The sequence below is a fragment of the Tachypleus tridentatus genome, chromosome 13, assembly GCF_004210375.1.
Source record: "Tachypleus tridentatus isolate NWPU-2018 chromosome 13, ASM421037v1, whole genome shotgun sequence".
Classification (NCBI taxonomy): Eukaryota; Metazoa; Arthropoda; class Merostomata; order Xiphosura; family Limulidae; genus Tachypleus; species Tachypleus tridentatus.
In genome coordinates this window covers 240,086,940-240,096,584 of record NC_134837.1, presented here as the reverse complement: position 1 = coordinate 240,096,584, position 9,645 = coordinate 240,086,940, and positions in this window count along the sequence as shown.

Sequence of the window (9,645 nt, the reverse complement as noted above, 5' to 3'; positions counted from 1 at the left end):
GCAAAGTTTGAAGAAAAAATATGTCTTTTCCATTTACTTTAGGCACAAGCAATTGGAAAATAACATTTTCTGCCTAGGAATAAGAAAAAGTAAAAATTTTGTTACATAGTGTAATAATGAAAGGATAATAACATTTTATACATTGTTAGAGGCACGTTACAGCAGATTAGAGAAATAGAACATAACATAGTGTTTATAACTCAGCATGTGTGTAAAATTTTAATGAGAAACAACGTCACCATTAAACAGAAGAAATATTGTTATATTAAAGCTATTTCGCACTCTTCATTCTAAATGTTGATACACCTATTTATCCGTACAATTTTTGAACTATGTCATACTTTCTGTCCTGAAATGCTTTATTCTTAACTGGATTTAGTGTTCTATATTATCTCTTGAGCCACAAAAACATATCCCCATGAGTGTTTATAGGAGATAATGAAGTGTTAAAAAGGAAAATATAAAAATATAAAAGTGATATTGTAAATACCTTTTATACGCATATAGAGGTATACACATACACTGCTGGCCAAAATTTTAAAGCCAGTGAACATTAAGAAAAAATATGCATTTTGTGTTGTTAGACTCAATCACTGATTTGAGTAGAGGTTCAAAAGATGAAAATAAGAAAATAGAAAATAAAAAATACCATTTAATAGAGAAAATGTGAACACTATGAAATTAGCCTAAATACTAGCTGGTCAAAAATTTAAGACCATACCAAAAAGAAGTCCTAAACAGGATAGGAAATGCCCAACAAAAAGTGTCAGTAGTGAGTTGCACGACCGTCATTGTGAATAACTGAAAACATTCGATTTGGCATAGTCGATATAAGCGTTTGAAGAAGGCTGGCTGGAATGTTATCCCAAGTAGTAAAGATGGCTTCACGAAGATCATGCACTGCTCGGAAATGACGTCCATTTCTAAAGACATCCCTTGCCATCCACCCCAAACATTTTCAATGGGGTTCAATTAGAGCGAACACGCTGGATGGTCCAAAAAATCACGTTATTTGCCAAGAAGTCGACCTTGTTTTAAGGGCATTGTGTATTGCAGCGATGTCCTGCTGAAAGATCGAGTTATTTCCACACAAGTGAAGACCTTCAGTCAAAAAGAATGCATTCTCCAACATGCCAATGTATCCAGCTGCTGTTTGACGCCCCTATATAACTTGAAGCTCCATTGTTCCATGGAAGGAGAAAGTACCCCAGATCATGATGAAATCTCCTCCACTGTGTCGTGTAGAAAATGTCTCCGGTGGGATATCCTTATCGTGCCAGTAACGTTGGAAGCCATCTGGACCATCCAGGTTAAATTTTTTTCTCGTCAGGGAATAAAACCTTCTTCCACTTTTCCACGTCCCATGTTTGGTGCTTCTCAGCAAAGTTTAACCGAGCTGTTTCGTGATGTGGAAGAAGGCGTGGCCTTTGAAGACGTTTATGGTTTTTAAAGCCTTTCTCAGGTAGATGCCGTCTGATTGTTCTTGAGCTGCATTCTGTGTCCATAAGGGCCTTAATCTGATTCGACGATCGGCTGATGTCTTGCCAGACAACCCGTCGAATCCTCCTGCTCAACGTCGGCGAAATGTTCTTGAACCGATCACTTGAAATTCTCGTTTCGTATCCCTCAGGGTGTTTTAAGAAATTTGTAACAGCAGTTTTACTACGCCCAATCTCACTAACGATGTCACGTTGAGAGAGACCATGCTTTTGCAGCTCGACAATTCTGCCACGTTCAAACTCTGTGAACTTTTTAGCCTTTGCCACGTTTTTATCCAATGTAACACAAGAGATGTCAGTGGGAGATGTTGATAACGCTAATGCTTGAACACAAATGACTTAATTTTGTTACGTGTTTACCGATTAACGCTTCGTTTCAGTATGGTCTTAAACTTTTGACCAGCTAGTATTTAGGCTATTTTCATAGTGTTCACGTTTTCCCTATTATATGCTTAAAAACTTTTTTATTTTTATTTTCCCTTTTCTTATTTTAATTTTTTGAAGCTCTACTCAAATAAATGGTTAAGTCTAACAACGCAAAATGCATATTTTTTCATGTTTATTGGCCTAAGATTTTCGCCAGCCGTGCATATATACGTTAGTGTAAATGGAGTCAAAATTATAAGAAAAAATACCTTATTTCGTATATAAACAGCAAGATGACTTAAAAACTTAAGAAGGTTCATAATATAATTTGCCCCTCATTGGCACAGTGGTATGACTGCGGGACTTACACTGCTATAAACCGGGTTTCAATACCCGTGGTGGGCAAAGCACAGATATCCCTTTGTGTACCTTTGTGCTTAACTATAAATGAACAACGTAATTTAGAAAAAAAAAAGCTAGATCGTAACTCGTTTTGTGATTACAAAACCAAAATTTTATTATTGCTGGAAGGGTAGCATTTCATTAATCGAGTAATAGAGAGAAATGTTGCTCAAGAAATGTTCAGTTTCAGCAGAAATACTTAGCTACTTAATAAAATAGAACTTTTTTTAAAAAAAAGAGTAATTCTACACTTTTCATTCAAATTCACGTAAAATAGTGATTATCTTGAAAATAGATTTTCATCGGTGATATGTTATAAAACCACCATCTTTGTTAGCAAGTTAGGTTTTCTTAAAGCAATGCTAAAATTAATTACTAAACGTTACAATAATCGCGTGATCTAAAAGTAACAAGAAGAAATGAATCTCTCTATTTAATAATTACTCAGTGCTTTACTAAGATTGCGTCTATAGACCAAAATTCGTTAAGAAATACCAAAACGTATTCAAAAACACTTATCAATAATAAAAAGAGGCAGCATACGTGAGATATACGTGCCTAATGTTCAGTTGAATATTTTAGAGATAAAGTTAAATATCTCTGTATATAGTCTTAATTTGCGTTTTTCAGATATTAGTGTACTATTTCCATTATCTATCTACTTCAACCAATAAACGAATAACAAATACAACTATATCAACTTAGAAAGTATTTGATAATTTTTATGAATTACGTAACCATAAAACTTGAATTACATAAAAATTCAAATACTATAATTCATTTATGACTATACATAGCTGAACCAATATGTACGAAAAGGTATAGTAGTTTGTTTGGAATTAAGCACAAAGTTACACAATGGGCTATCTGTGCTTTGCCAACCACAGGTATCGAAACCCGTTTTTTAGCGGTTTCAATCTGCAAACATACCGCTGTGCCACTGAAGGCAGCATGCATAGTAGAGATGACTGATAGCTTTTTATTAATCACAAAGCTACACCACGGTTATCGAAACCCGGTTTCTAGCACAGACATATCGTTGTGCCACTAGGTGACGTTATAAAAGAATAAGACAAGTGTTGGCACATGCTCTTCATTTGGAACCACCCCACTTCTTATACGCTGTTACACCGAAAACTGTTATTTTGTAGCTATACCATATTCCTTTAGTTAGTAGAAAATATTGTAATCAATAATGATTTTTCAAAGTCCAAACCATAACTAGAAATGAAGGCTTGGCATGGCCTAGCGCGTTAAGGCGTGCGCTTCGTAATCTGAGAGTCGCGCCAAACATGCTCGCCCTCCCAGCCGTGAGGGCGTTATAATGTGACGGTCAATCCCACTTTTAGTTGGTAAATGAGTAGCCCAAAAGTTGGCGGTGGGTGGTGATGACTAGCTGCCTTCCCTCTAGTCTTACACTGCTAAATTAGGGACGGCTAGCACAGATAGCCCTCGAGTAGCTTTGTGCGAAATTCCAAAACAAACAAACAAACTAGAAATGATGATGAAAAACATGGTCACAGCTTTTACTTATAATATTTCAGGGTAAAAGAAATCTGATCACCAGTAGAGTTGGACTTAATGTAGCATTAACGGTATTCAGTGAAACCTGACTTACAATATTTCAGTGTCTTAGAGTTATTGCCCGTCTGCTAAGGTTGGGTGTTTAAATTCAGTTTGTTCCGAAAGGCTAGAGCAGACCTCGTCTGTAAAACAAATTACCTCGTTTACTTGCAAACCTTTCTTCAGGATTTGAAGTGAAATGTGAAACAAAACCCACAACTTGAAGTCGGGTTGGCTGGGTAAACGTTCAATACATCATTCAAGTATTAGAAAGACATATACACGTTATTTGAAAGTGTAGTGCTTCGTTTTTGTTGTTTTGTTTGACAGAAAATTTATATCCTTCGTGTTTCTCCCTCTGATGTATATATTTTGTTGCCTGCACTAGCACAAAATTAAAGAAAAACAGGATGTGTTTATGCAGGATTACATTAGTTTACTAATCATGATAATTTATTTCTAGTAACATGGGCAACTAAACCAAAATTACAAATTATGTGTCCTTCTTCTGCAAAAGTTTAAAAGAATTACGTAATATTTATTTTGAGCTTATATACAACATCAAAGCTCCGACATTTATAATTAACTCATTAATAATGTCGTATCCCTGTCACACCAAACAGGCTCGTCTTTACAACTGTGAGAGCGTATAACGTGACAGTTAATCCCACTATTCGTTGGTAAAAGCGTAGCCCAAGAGTTGGCGGTGGGTGGTGATGAGTAGCTTCCTTCCCTTAAGTCTTACGGCAATAGACATTAGAATTTACTATTCATGTTACATGTACGTTTGTAGAATAAATAAATCTGGTGAAGATAAATAAACTTTTACAGTTGATTTATGGTCCACGTGACTGTTTTACTGATATGCTGAAAAGTTATATATATATATGCCTGTTACAGACATACGAAAAATAATTTTCAGACAATATATTTTGTTATGAATATAAATCACATAACAGCTCGATACCTCCAGCATTGTTAGAACGGGAGTTGTTCATCATTTGATGTCTACCAATGAATTTTGTGAGCCTCATATTCCTTGAGCTATCTGTTCGCTTTACAGATCTGCAACTTTCTGGTGAATTCTAGGCTTATCATTTTGTTTATTCCTTATCTTGATCACCACATGTTTTAAATAATAATATGTAGTCTTAAAGCTCATCAACTGTCATGCGCATTTTTATGTTTATATTTTTTTCAAAATTCTATGATCAATTTACTTTCAGTTTAATTTAATTATCAAATATTTAATTTTCATTGTAATAGTTGAAAATTTTAACTTTGTGTTTCATATGTAAAAAACTTATGTTTTTGTAGCATATCTGGATTATGTTTCTATTTTGTCTCAAAAGTCTTCCAGTTCTCTTTATTGATTAATTCCATGATCTTCATTTAACTTGTGGATTCTAACTATCTGTTGACTAATCTGTTTCTACTTAAAAAATTCAGGTTTCTATGCTTGAAAAAGTTTTCCCCAAATCGAGAAACAGAATCTAGTATATGAAGCTCAGTTTCTGTCTATTTATTCGCATTTATCATCCATCAGTTTCTTATACATTTCCATATTTCTTGATCAGTCAGCATCAGACTTGATACAGTGATATAAGGTGACATGAGGAATAATATCATGTGAGGGGTCGGACCTGCTATTTATTTCCATATCTAATTTCGCTAAAAACTATCAAATGTTAATGGAGTTCATAAGTGATAAAAAGTGCGTCTTTCATTTCAGTATTCATATATTTACGCATTTTTATTGCACTTTTAATGTTTATTATGCTAAAAAACAGAAGCACACCTTCATATACTTTGTTATAAACGAGGTTTCATTTCACCTATTTTATTACAGCTAATTTAGATTTGTTTGTTTGGAATTAAGCACAAAGCTACACAATGGGATATCTGTGCTCTGCTCACCACGGGTATCGAAACCCGGTTTCTAACGCTATGCGTCCGCAGAACACTGCTATGCCACTGAGGGGTTGCTAGTTTAGATATAAACACCTTTCTTTCCAATGGGTTGTTAATTGCGCATAGGATAATATGGATAAAAAATACCCTCTTACATTTTTGACATTTTTAGTATTTAATATGAAACTAATCATTTTCGTCCAATGAAAAATTTAATAAATAATGCATACCGCATAACAGACCAACTAATTAAAAAATGTAATAACGTAATACACAGTACCCTGCTAAAAGTAGACCAGTTCATCAAAATGTGAAAATAAACGATGTAAGGTGTTTTATGTGTAACAAAGCAGCTAATTGCTAAATATAATGATAATATTACGTATTGTTTCATGTACTATTAACTACAGAAGTAAAAATGTAATGATTTGTTGTACATTGCCTCAAGCAAAACTATCAAAATTATCGTTAACACTGAATCTAGTAGCCTAAAAAGAGAACAAAGAACAGCTTTTATAATAACTTTATCATAACTTGGATGTCATTAATACTTCACTCAAAATAAATATCCATTAACAATTTGGAGGTATCAATCATTACATGCCTTACAGCAATCAAGCAAACAAGACGAATTCCAGGATTTGAATTGTATGTTATGAAATACTCATAAACTGTGTAATAAAATAGGGATAAGAACAGTAAACACGTTTTCACATTATAGTACATTATAACACCGCCTTTTCCAAAAAGAAAAACATACCCTATTGCACACATAGCTGCTTCCTTACAGTTTTTATCAACAACTTTATCTTCCAAAAAGTAATCTTTGAAATAGGTTAGCAAACAGTATAATGAATAAATGCATATAGCTGATAACGTGTTGTACAGAGTATAAAAACAGTTTTAAACTTTCTATAAAAAACAAAGAAGATATAAGAAAAATGTATGCTATTAGAATAGCTAATAAATTAGATTTCACTTGAATGAGAATACTGATTTTGTGTCTCAAAAATTCACTATATATATTCACCATTTTAAGATCATAATTGCATTTTTAAATTAACAGCATTTGAGTTTTTTTTTCCTTTAAACTGGTATATAATACATCAGAATAGTTTACATTTTAATTTAAAGCCTTACTGTTGAAATTCATATGCATAGGAATCTAGAATACATTATAGTTGTTCTAATTAAAACAAAACAAATTGTTTTACAAAATTAATGTTTTATTGGTATGTTGGGTTATTTAGTGAAACCCAATGAATACTTGACGGTTACAGTTGAAGAGATATGATTATTTGAGTTATACAAGGATACCATAGTGTGCTCAATCTTAGATTTAGTTATTTATTAACGGAGTAATTGTATCTCAGAACGGCTGGTATGGGTGTTAACACTATTATTGATAAAGAGAGAACAATGTTTCAACTTTTCTGGGTCATCTTCAGGTTTCTTAACCTAGGAAGGTCGAAACGTTGTTCTCTCCTTATCAATGAAAGTGTTAATATCCATAACAGCCGTTCTGATATACATTTTTATTTCAAGTGGGTTTCTCGTCATCACGAATAACGGTGTAATCGCGAAGAGTTACAGAAAATATCAAGAAACTATGGATGGAAACTTAGCTGTTTGTTAAACAGTGTAATTATTGAGTTTACAAGAAATTACTGGGACTACTACAATATGGTTACATGAGAATTTATAAATTACTAATTGTATTAGAATGAATATGGGAATAATTTAAAAATATATTGCATGCCAATCTTTTTAGTGTAACCTGAAAGAAAACTATATATCGTAACGCCCTCGCTTGTAACACATAAATATTCGAAACCCCTATGTATAACGTTTGCCCTGCATAAGTGTTTTAGAAATAAACATAAGTAGGTAAATTAATATACATTATAATCTTCTTGTTTCAGTTTTGGTGGTTGACCAGGCTGTATACTCTATTGAGTACGAGTATTTCATAACATATAATTTATTCACGCCCTGTTTTCTGTTTGAAGTCCGTTTCAATCTGGCGTGGTGTAGTATCTGATCAATAATTTCCTTCAAAGCACATTCCCAGCCCACTCATCAGACAGAAACCTCATAATCAATCTTTCACTGTTCTTCGATTTACACCATATGAACTGATATTTCATGGCGCATGGCTCCATAAATTATTGTTCAGGTCTGAATCACTCTTTATGAGTAAGTGCAAAACAGTATTTTCAGTTGTGTATTTCTCCAAATTCTCGTTTACTTTTCAAATAACATGAAGGAAGATAATACAGTTATCATATCTACCATCAAACATTAACACTGATGAATATTTTTGATCAATAAATTATGAAATGCTTTTTGAAGGTAGTTTGTAATATTGATAATTATGTACTCTTTTTGCCTATTCTGTGTTTCACGAAACCCATGATATATATTATGTTTGTATATCAACTATTTTTGAAATGTTTAAGAAATGTCTTGATAATTTTATTGAAAATTCAAATTTAAAGAGTGTCAAAGCACTGGATCTTCATTTTTAAAGAAATATTTGCACAATCATTGTGTTATATTAAGTAATATGGTTCACATATATTTGTGTTTTGTATTTGAAAATAAATAAAAAGGAACATATAACTGTTTAATAGAATGTTGACAAATCGTATTTAGTGAGAAAAAAGTTTGGCATATCTTAATTTGTAACGTAATTACCAAAGTATATTTCAAATAGTTCTTTAGTAAATTGCAAAATGTTCCATTTACTCTAGTAGTCAGTATAAATCCTAGTAAAATATTAAAATGAAAATGAACGGAAGGTATAAATTGTGTAATGTTTTACAGCCTGGTCTAGTAGAAGTGTATGTGTATATATGTGTGTTTTCTTATAGCAAGGCCACAGCGGGCTATCTGCTGAGTCCACCGAGGCGAATCGAGTCCCTAATTTTAGGGTTGTAAATCCGTAGACTTACCGCTGTACCAGCGGGAGACTCTAGCAAAAAAAAATGGAGAAATATAATTACATATAGATTCATCAAAAACTTATGGATAAAACATTAATTAACCTGACAGACAGTAAAGTCTAGCTAAGAATAGTGAGGAATTAAATGGGAATGGCACAGTTTCTTGTATATTAAGGTTTTCTGTTGTAAGAAAAAAAGACATTATATACACCATTAAAAAGAGCAAAGCTCAATTTAAAGGTGAAACACGCGTGCTAAATATATTCTGTCCACTATTGTTTCTACTGTGTAATACTTTGTCAATGAGTTGTTACCAGACGAGAATATTAAGACCTGTTTTGTAATAAGAACACGATACACGAATACGAATTTTTAAACATCATCGTCTTATATATTTGATCAGTAATCTTTAGAATCAATTAAGATTGCACCTTCTTCAAAACATCTATTTTATCTTTTAAAGTCCTATCTAAATATTTAAATATTTTTGTATTATCCTTTTTTGAAACTTGAAAGGAAACTGAAAATAAAAGTTAAGTTTCAATGCTGCTTGTTTTCCTTCTTGTATGTTTTCTCGTTGGTTTAAAAGTTGTCAATACTTTAATGTCATGTTACTGTCAAACTGACATAGAACAATCAACGTACCTACGCTATCATTAGATAATACAAAATCGTGACACTAACATGTGTATATCTTTATGTTCTTACACTTGATTACAACGCTCGAACATTTAAGTATATTCAGTGCATTATTACATTATTTATTGTGTGTGTGTGTTTTCTTTTAGCAAAGCCACAAAGGCTATCTGATCAGCCCACCGAGGGGAATCGAACCGCTGATTTTAGCGTTGTAAATCCGGAGACATACCGCTGTACTAGCGGGGGGCCGTTATTTATTACGCGTAGACTTGTTAAACTGTTACAATAAAATAATTCAAGTAACTTTCTACAAATAAGCA